General features: G+C 38.2%; 1 pseudogene; it reads left to right on the top strand.

Annotated features, from left to right (window-relative positions):
* The first annotated feature begins 418 nt into the window (after positions 1–418).
* LOC102868252 overlaps positions 419–9,168 on the top strand; it is a 15,326-nt pseudogene continuing 6,576 nt past the window's right edge.

The following is a 9,168-nucleotide window of genomic DNA, read 5'->3' as shown; positions in this document are numbered from 1 at the left end:
GAAATCAATGACACTGTTCTGTAGTTTCCACACTCAGTTGGGTCACCTTTCTTTGGAATGGGAACAAATATAGATCTCTTCCAGTCAGTTGGCCAAATGGTTGTTAAATGTGCCCTGTTTTTCATAGGGGTTTTGAAGGCTTATTATTTCGGAGGTGGATGGCCAATTCTTCTTCCTATTCTTTCTTTCTTTGGATTCTTAGAATTAGAACAACATTTGACAGACAAACAGTATAGTCAAAAGTGCAGAGGACAGTTCCTTCACCAATAAACAGCTAACAGATGCAATGTTGGCCCTCTCCTCTGGCACAGGTGCTTCTGTCTAGTCTGTTCACTCTGCCTCACCAACACGCATCTCCATTTCTTTACCTTGATCCACCAGTACCTTCCTCCCCACTCCCTCTAGCTAATTCAACACGATGGCCTCTGGCCACTTCTGCCAGCTCATTATTACTCTACTCCCCAGTGATGCTGGCAGAGTCCACAGGTCATCTGGGCCCGTGGGCAGATCAACAGGGCTACTGGACAGGTGATCCTGGGGGCGGGGTTCCTTGATTCTGGTCTTGTTGGTATTTGGGTCATTGGGTTCCAATTTTCCCCATATAATAATACAACCCAGTAAGCTGTAATAGAAGCTAAGTTATTTGTAGAATGGAATAAACTCAATAAAATACCAGGCTTAGATATCTCAGTAAAGTATTTTGTTGTGCTTTTCATAAAGAATAGTGAGTAACATTAGGAACAGGGGGAATTTCATAACTTAGAGTATTTTAAGATACTTCATAATGAGAGAAAGAGTGGGAAGAAAGAAGAGATAGAGAAGTAGAGCTACTTTTTCTAACACATTACCAGCACCTCAAACCAGTTTCACTCCAGATACAGTAGATCAGAATCTACACTGAACATGATTCCAGATTATTCTCATATGTACTTGTCATACATGGTGACACTCAAGTAAAATTATTAACTATAGATAAGAAAGTAAATACAAGTAAATTGTGGTTACCTTGTTTATTGAGTTATCTTCTCCTTAAGGGCAAATATTATGTGTTTTATATAAATTGAATATTTATAACCTAGGTACTGCCTATTTAGAGGTGTAAGTTTATCCCAAAGATCCATAAATGTTATATGATCAAGTAATTGACACCTCTGATATATTCAACCTTGAAATTATGCAAAAATTTCTTCAAGGTAAACCAATCGGTAGCATCAGGATGGATGCTGAAGAGATTGAGATAGTTCACAGCTTTAGTTTGCTCAGATCCACGGTCAACACTCTTGGCACCAGCAGTCAGGAAATAAAAAAAATGTATTGTGATGGGAAAGTCTGCTGTTAGAGACCTCTCTGAAGTACTCAAGAGCAATGATGTCTCTCTGGAGACTAAGGTGCGCCTGATACAGGCCATGGTCTTAGCAATCACTTGTTATGCATCAGAGAGTTGGACAATGACTAGGGAGAATAGAAGGAGAATTAATGCCTTTGAGCTGTGGTGCTGGGGAAGAGTATTGAATGTTCCATGGATTGCCAAGAAAACAAACAGATCCCTTCTAGAGAGGGTTAAACCAGGATACTCCTTGGACGCAAGGATTCTGGGGCTTTGTCTGACATACTTTGGACATGTTGTAAGGGGAGACAGGTCTTTAGAGAGGGACATCATGCTGGGTAGAGTAGAGGGACAGCGCAGGAGGGGAAGACCCTCTATGAGGTGGATTGATTCAGTGACTGGGGTAATTGGGATGGGTGTGTCAGAGGCAATGCGATTGGCACAGCATAGAGCAGGGTATAGGGCTGTTGTACATAGGGTCGCTATGAGTCGCAAATGACTCGACGGCACATAACAACAACAACAACAACAACAACAAACTGACTTCATAAGAGTTCTCCTGTTATTAATTAAAAACACAACAAACCAGGTTAATATTCAGAAAATTTTGTCTAATATATTGACTCGGGGTAGAGGTGGATCATTTCAATCTGCGATCTCATACCTGGATAATCTTAGACCACAGTTGTTTTTGTTGTTAGTCGTTAGGTGCCATCGAATCAAGTATAACTCATAGCAACCATATGAACAAAAGATCTGAACCCACCTCTATCCTGTGCCATCTTCACACTTCCTGACCCACAAGAGCACATTGCAGCAGTCACCATATCAATCCACCTGGTTGAGAGTCTTACTCTCCTTCACCAACCCTCCACCCTTCCCAACATCATATCACTTTCCAAGGAATAGCACCTCCCAGTAACGTGTCCAAATTATGTGAGGCAAAGCCTAATCATTCTTGCCTCTAAAAAAGCCCTCTGACTGTACCCTCTCCAAGACATATCTGTTCATTCTCTTAGCCATCCATGGAATGTTTAGTGTTCTCCAACATCACAGCTCAAAGGTGTCCATTCTTTTTCTGTCTTCCTTATTCATTGTCCAAGTCTCAGAAGCACAGCTAGTAATCAGAAAGACTATGGCTTGAATCAGACTCACCTTAGTCCTCAAACTGACATCAGTGTTCCTCAATAATTTAGAAAAATCTCTAACTGCAGATTTTCCCAGTGCAATGTGCCTCCTTATTTCCTAACTGCTCATACCAAGGGTGTTTATCGTGGATCCAAGCAAGATGAAGCTGTTGACAGTTTCAATCTTTTTTCTAACCATCATGACGCTGCCCATTGGTCCAGTGGTAAGACCACAGTAAGGACATCAATTCTCCCACTGAGCAGGAACTCAAGAGCTAATCCTGATCATCAACTTTTTCTAAAAGGAGAGACTACTGAGGATATGGATATTTATCAATTCCATGGGCAAAGTGTATAATCCTTTGGAAAAATTGTCAGATATTTAAACTGAAACAAAATATTTAAGCTAATGAGGAACTCCTTAAAGAAACCAAATGAAAAAAATCTCTCTCTCTCTCTCTCCCTCTCTCTCTCTGTCTGTCTGTCTCTCTCTCTCTCTCTCTCTCTCTCTCTCTCTATATATATATATATATATATATATATATATATATATATATATATATATACTCACACACATACATATATGTATATGTATATGCATATATAGACACACACAGATACACACATAATATACATAATCTACCATAGAGATCTGGAAGCAGGAGTGGCATCCACTTCCGAAATGGCTTGCCTCTGGAAACTCTGTGTACAAACAGTGCTCAGGCCATTCCTTCATAGGGTCTCTATGAGTCGTCTATGACTTGAAGGTATCAAACGACAACAAACAACCATATATTTTTCCACAGATTTCTTTTCCACAAATTTCTTTTCCATAGATTTCTTTTACCGTAGATATTGATGCCTTTTAGCTGTGGTTCTAAAAAAGAGAGTATTGAATATACCCTGAACTGCTTGGAGAACAAGCAGGTGCATCCTGGAGAGGGTGAAGCCAGGTTGTTCCTTGGAGACAAGGGTTCTGAAGCTTCATCTGATAAATTTTGGATATGTTGCAAGGAAGAACCAGTCCTTGAAGAGGGACATAATGCTTGAGAGGTTGGAGGTAAAGTGCAAGAAAGGAAGACCCCTAATGCGATGGATTGAGTCAGTGACTGGAGTAATAGGGTAGGTGTGTCAGAGATGATAAGTTTGGCTCAGGATAGAGCTGGGTTCAGCGCTGCTGTACATAGGGTTGCTATGAGTCACAAGCATCTCAGTGGCACATAACAGCAACATCAAGATCCTTATCTTTTATTTTGGAGAATTTAACTAAGATATGTCTTGGTGTTTTTCTTTTTGGGTCTTATCTGTTTGGTGTTTGCTGATCTTCTTGAATGTGGATTTTCCATTCTACATTATACCTGAGGAGTTGTTTCTAGTACTTCACCCACAATATTCTCAGTTATTTCCTTGTCCTTCTTGTATTCTGGAATTCCAATCATATTTATGCTGTTCCTTTCTAAGTCATCTCACATGATTCTAGTGTGGGTTTGTTTTTTTTTCCCCCTTTCATTTCTTTGTGTCTCGTACACATTTTTCTTCTAGCATGTTTTCATTGAGGTTTTTGCCTTCCAGCTCACGGACTTTCTGCTACCTCTTCTGTTCTATTGTCCCTCCAGCATGTTGGACATTTGTGCTATTTCTGTCGTAATATTCTGGGTTGCATTTTCATGCATATCTATGATTTCCAGTACTATGTTTGCTATAACCTCTCTGCCTTGTCATGATTTTTTAAAGCTTTTGTACATTTTAATTTATGTTGTTGCTGTTGTTAAGTGTCTTCGAGTCGTAGGCAACACATAGCAACCTTATGAACAAAAGTCCTCAACACTTGTGTGACTTTCATCCTTTCTCCAGGTTCATAGGGTTTCCGATGGCAAGCTATTATGCAAATGGATGCCACTCCTGCTTCCAAGCTTGTTTTAATTGGGGAGCTCCACCAAACACTGGCCACCATGGGTAACCATCAACACATTTGACACATTAGTGTCACAGTGTTCAGCTTCACAGAAACCACAAGTTTCCGCTATACAGCAAGTGGCACACCACGGCTATATGACCTAGAGGAATGTTTGAACAAAAACAATGAAAAACAGGCCTGAGGGCCACGGATTAAATGTCACCCACCTTCGGCTTGGTAGCATCACTTTCTGTCCACTGGGCCAACTGATCACTCTCTATGTTGATGTTATTCTTGTTAAGTGCCATTGAGTTGTAGGCATCTCATAGTGACCGTATGAAGGAAAGTCCTCAACACTTGTGTGACTGTCATCCTTTCTCCAGGTTGTTGTGATTATTTCTTCTTCTTTTTCCCCCCTCATTTTCTCTCATAGTTGTGGAAGTTCTTCCTATTCTATATATTACTCCTGGATCCTTGTCTGTGGAATATTTAGGTTTTTTTTATGGCTTCCAATGTTTCTTCTATCATGTGCACATTCATCTGTAGCTGTTCAAACAACTGTACATCAATATATATCATATATATCTATATCATATTCCTTTTACTTGTGACTTCCATTGTTTCTTGCATCATTTTTACTTTTTTTCATAGCTATTTGAATGTTTCAACATATATCATCTGCTTTATTTACTTTGAGTTATTTATTGGGTCTATAATATTCTCTGCTTTAATGGAAAAGGCTAAACTTATTTTTTCACAGTGTTTGATACTGCTTTCTGCTTTCTTGACAGTATGTGAAATTTGTCTTGATTAATGTTAGGATGTTTCCATTGTGTTTGCCTAAATTCTCAACACTACTTATCTTTCTGATATTATTGATTTGTCTTCATTTTAAGATTTTCAGTCTATGGGATGAGCCATTCATTCTACTGAAAATCCTTTCCTGGAAAAAAAAATTGCCTTTCTTAAAGTCTTCAGTTTCTTTCTTGCCGGAAAAAGAAAGCTGAAAAAAATCTTTCACCTGCTTGTAGCTCTCTGCTGGAAATTCTCTTGTCCTATCTTGCATCTTGGATGGCCCTGGAGCCACGGAGGGAATGATCCCCAAGTGGAGGGACTTTTCCCAGGGAAGCTTCAGTCCCCTCTCCTCTCACAAGTGTCTGATAGTCCTGGCTCTGGGGAAGAGTGTCTCACCTGATGGTATCATCTCTCCTAAAGCCTAATTTCCTCCTCTATCTATGTAGTGGTGTGAAACTAGAGGCACCAACTCAAGCATTTTATCTTCAGGGTGGTCTCAAGTCAGCTCTCATTTAAAGCAGAAAACTGAGAAAGTCTTTGATCTGTTTGTAGCTCTCTACCCCAAGTTTTCTTATTCTCTCTGGCACCTGGGATCCCCTTGCAACCTCTAAGATATGGATCTCAAAATGGAGGGACCTTTCCTCAGGGAAGTTTCAGTCTTCTCTCTCCCCACCCACACAGATTTTGTTATATGCATTTTCTTTGTCTTCTTGAGCTACTTTTTGGAATATGCTTAATTCACTTACCTCATCATTTCCCTTTTCAGTTTAACTTCACTTTTTTCCTGCACTTTAAGTGACTCTTCAGATATCTATTTAGGGTTCTTAAGCTCCCCGTTTTTATTGTTTAGATTCCCCCTTTTCCTTCATTGACATTATATTTTATACAATCAGTCCCATAAACTGTGTTTTATAAAATTAATCACCATTGACAAGATTTGGCAGGAACCTGAAAAGGTCAGGTAATGGTGGGCATAGTCCCGTGGTTTCTGATTTTTAATAATCATTTACTTAATTCATGGTTTATGTTCTTAATGCCATTTTGAAATTAATTTTGCTTTAGTCATTAATGTTAAATGTTTCATATTTATCCTTGTGATCATTTCTAAACTCTAATAGGATAAATTCAAAAGTTATGTTTTTTGTTCTAATGGGTTTATTTTCATTTTTCACTTTCAGTTACAACTTGAATATGAGCAAATGATGGTTTGTTCCACAGTAGTCCACTAGTCTTGTTCTGATTGATCATATTTTACCAAAATAGTGATCCTTTGATATTATAGGTTGGTAGAATAGGGATAAGCAATACTTCATTTCAGATTCATTGTCAAAACCACATGGTATGAAACTGATTGTGGTATTTTACTGATTTGTATTTCAAAACCATGTTCATTTGAGATCAACTCATTTCAGCTATGAAGAGCTGAGGGCTGGAGTAAAAAATAAAATTATAAAAGACAATATTAAGCATATTGATATGTAGTGCTTGTTGTTGTTAGTATGTGCTGTCAAATTGCTTGTAACTCAAGCGACACTATGCACAATAGCCATGAACTCTGCTCTATACTAAGGCAATCTCAACTTCACCAACACAACTATCCTAATTATGTCACTTACTGTGTAAGTTCATCTTTTCCAGGGTCTTTCTCTCCTGACTTTTTTTTCTTCATTCTTCCAAACAAGATGTCCTTCTCCAAGGACTGATGTCTTCCGGCAATACACCCAAGGTATGTGAAACTGAGTTGCAAAATCCCATCCTCCCAGAGTGAAACTGGTACAGTGACAGACACATGATCAATGGAATAGAATTGAGAACCCAGAAATCAGCTTATCTATGGCCAATGGATTTTTGAAAGGAGATAAAATTGGTTAAGTGGGGAAATGAAACTTTTTTAACAAATGGTGTTGAAAAACTTGGAAAACTATATCTGTAAAAAACTCAAGCAACATCCTCACCTTTCACCATGCACAAAAACCAACTCCAAGTGGATAAAGCATCTAGGAGTAAACTCAGGGACAATAAACTTTATCAGATAAAAGCTTGGAAAAACTCTAGAAGCTCTAATCCACAATATGAACAGTCTCTAAAGCATCCTGAAAAATCTGCAACCAGAAGAAAATAACATAGATGAACAGGATCTTCTAAGAATCAAATTCCTATGACATCCAAAAAGTTTTCCAACAGAGTAAAAAGGAAAACCGCAGACTGTAGAAAATCTTTTGGTAATGACATGTCTGATAAGGGACTTATATATAGAATTTATAAAATTTTCCAGAACCTCAAGAAGGTAAAGTTAAACAACCAAATCACAAAGTGGGCACAGGATATGAACAAACACTTGACCAAATAAGATTTTCATATTATGAACAAACACATGAAGAATTGTTCAAAATCTCTAGCTCTAAGACAGATGCAGATCAAAACAACTATGAAATATCATCTCACCCCAGTAACAATAGCAACATTCAACAGAGCAGCAAATGCTGGTGAGGTTGGGAATACATTCGAACACTTATTCACTGTTGGTGGGAGTATAAAATGGTGCAATCTCTAAGGAAGAGAGTATGGCATGTTCTCAAAAAGCTGGAAATATAAATACCATTTGACTCAACAGTTCCACTACTGGAAATATACCCTAAAGAAATCAGAACTGCCACCCAAACAGATATATGCCCTTCAATATTTATTGCTGCCTTGTTCATTATAGCAAAGAGATAGAAGTAACCCAAGTGCCCATCAACAAATGAAAGCATAGGAATGCTGTGGTAAATTCACACAATGGAATACTACACAGCACTGATAAACAAGGAACTCATAAAATATTATACAAAATGAGTGACTTTGGAGGACATTATGCTGAGTGAAATACCTCAGTGACAAAAGGATAAATACTGCATAATGCCACTGTTCTAAACCAGGACTGACATGAGGGTTGAAAAGAAACTAAGAAAAGAGAGTATAAATAATGAACACTGCATTTAAATTGATGAGTGAAAGACATGTCTAAAAGAAATATATGATTAGGTATTATTTGCATGACAACAGTCCATAATAAGAGGTGCATAGCAAAGTGAACTGAGGGGGGGGAAAAGGGAGGGAGGGAGGAAACTGTGCAACATTGAAAGAATCTTTTTAGAAAGAAAAGAAAATGGTGAAGGAAGTAGGGAGGAAAATGTATGTATGAATGGAAATCCAAGTTTTCTGTAAACTTCTGTTAAAATATCAATAAAAAAGAAAAAGTATGGAGACAAGGAAAAAAAACAACCAATCCTGTCCTCCAAGGGCAGCTTTGTTCCACACTTTCCAGGAGAAAACTATTTGTTTTCTTGGCAGTCCATTATATATATGTTCAGTACACTTCTCCAGCACCACAATTCTATGGCATCGATTCTTCTGTAATCTTTCGTAATTGTCCAGCTCTTTGATGCATCTCATCATGCATTCAATCATGTAGTGCTTAAGGATATACAAAATAATTCTTATGAGACTGTAATAGAGAAAGCTGAAAAAATATCAACGGTTCAACATACAACTTTTCATTTACATTTTAGTAGTTTGATGGCAATATTCAGCTGGTGGCCTTTGACATTGGTAGGTCAGAAACTATATTTTCTGCCCCTACTGTGCCACTTTTTTCAAAAGGAATTGACAGACACAGAAGAATTTCATGAAACAACATATGAGCAAGAGCCTATGATGATGAAGGAAGAAGTTCAAGCTGCTTTGAAGAAAATAGCAAAAAATAAGGCCCCAGGAATAGATGGTATACCAATGAAATATTTCAGCTAACAGATGCTGCCCTGGACGCGCTCACTAGGTTGTGTCAAGAAATCTGGAGAACAACCACTTGGCCAACTGACTGGAAGAGATCTATGTTTGTTCCCATTACAGAGAAAGGTGACCCAACAGAGTGTGGAAACTATAGAACAATATTGTTGATTTCACATGCAAGCAAGATTCTACTGAAGATTATCCAAAAACGACTGGAACAGCACATTAGCTGAGAACTGCCAGAAGTCCAA

The sequence above is a fragment of the Elephantulus edwardii genome, unplaced genomic scaffold, assembly GCF_000299155.1.
Source record: "Elephantulus edwardii isolate Elephantulus edwardi_28Jun2011 unplaced genomic scaffold, EleEdw1.0 scaffold00500, whole genome shotgun sequence".
Classification (NCBI taxonomy): Eukaryota; Metazoa; Chordata; class Mammalia; order Macroscelidea; family Macroscelididae; genus Elephantulus; species Elephantulus edwardii.
This window is presented reverse-complemented; position numbering and strand designations above follow the sequence as displayed.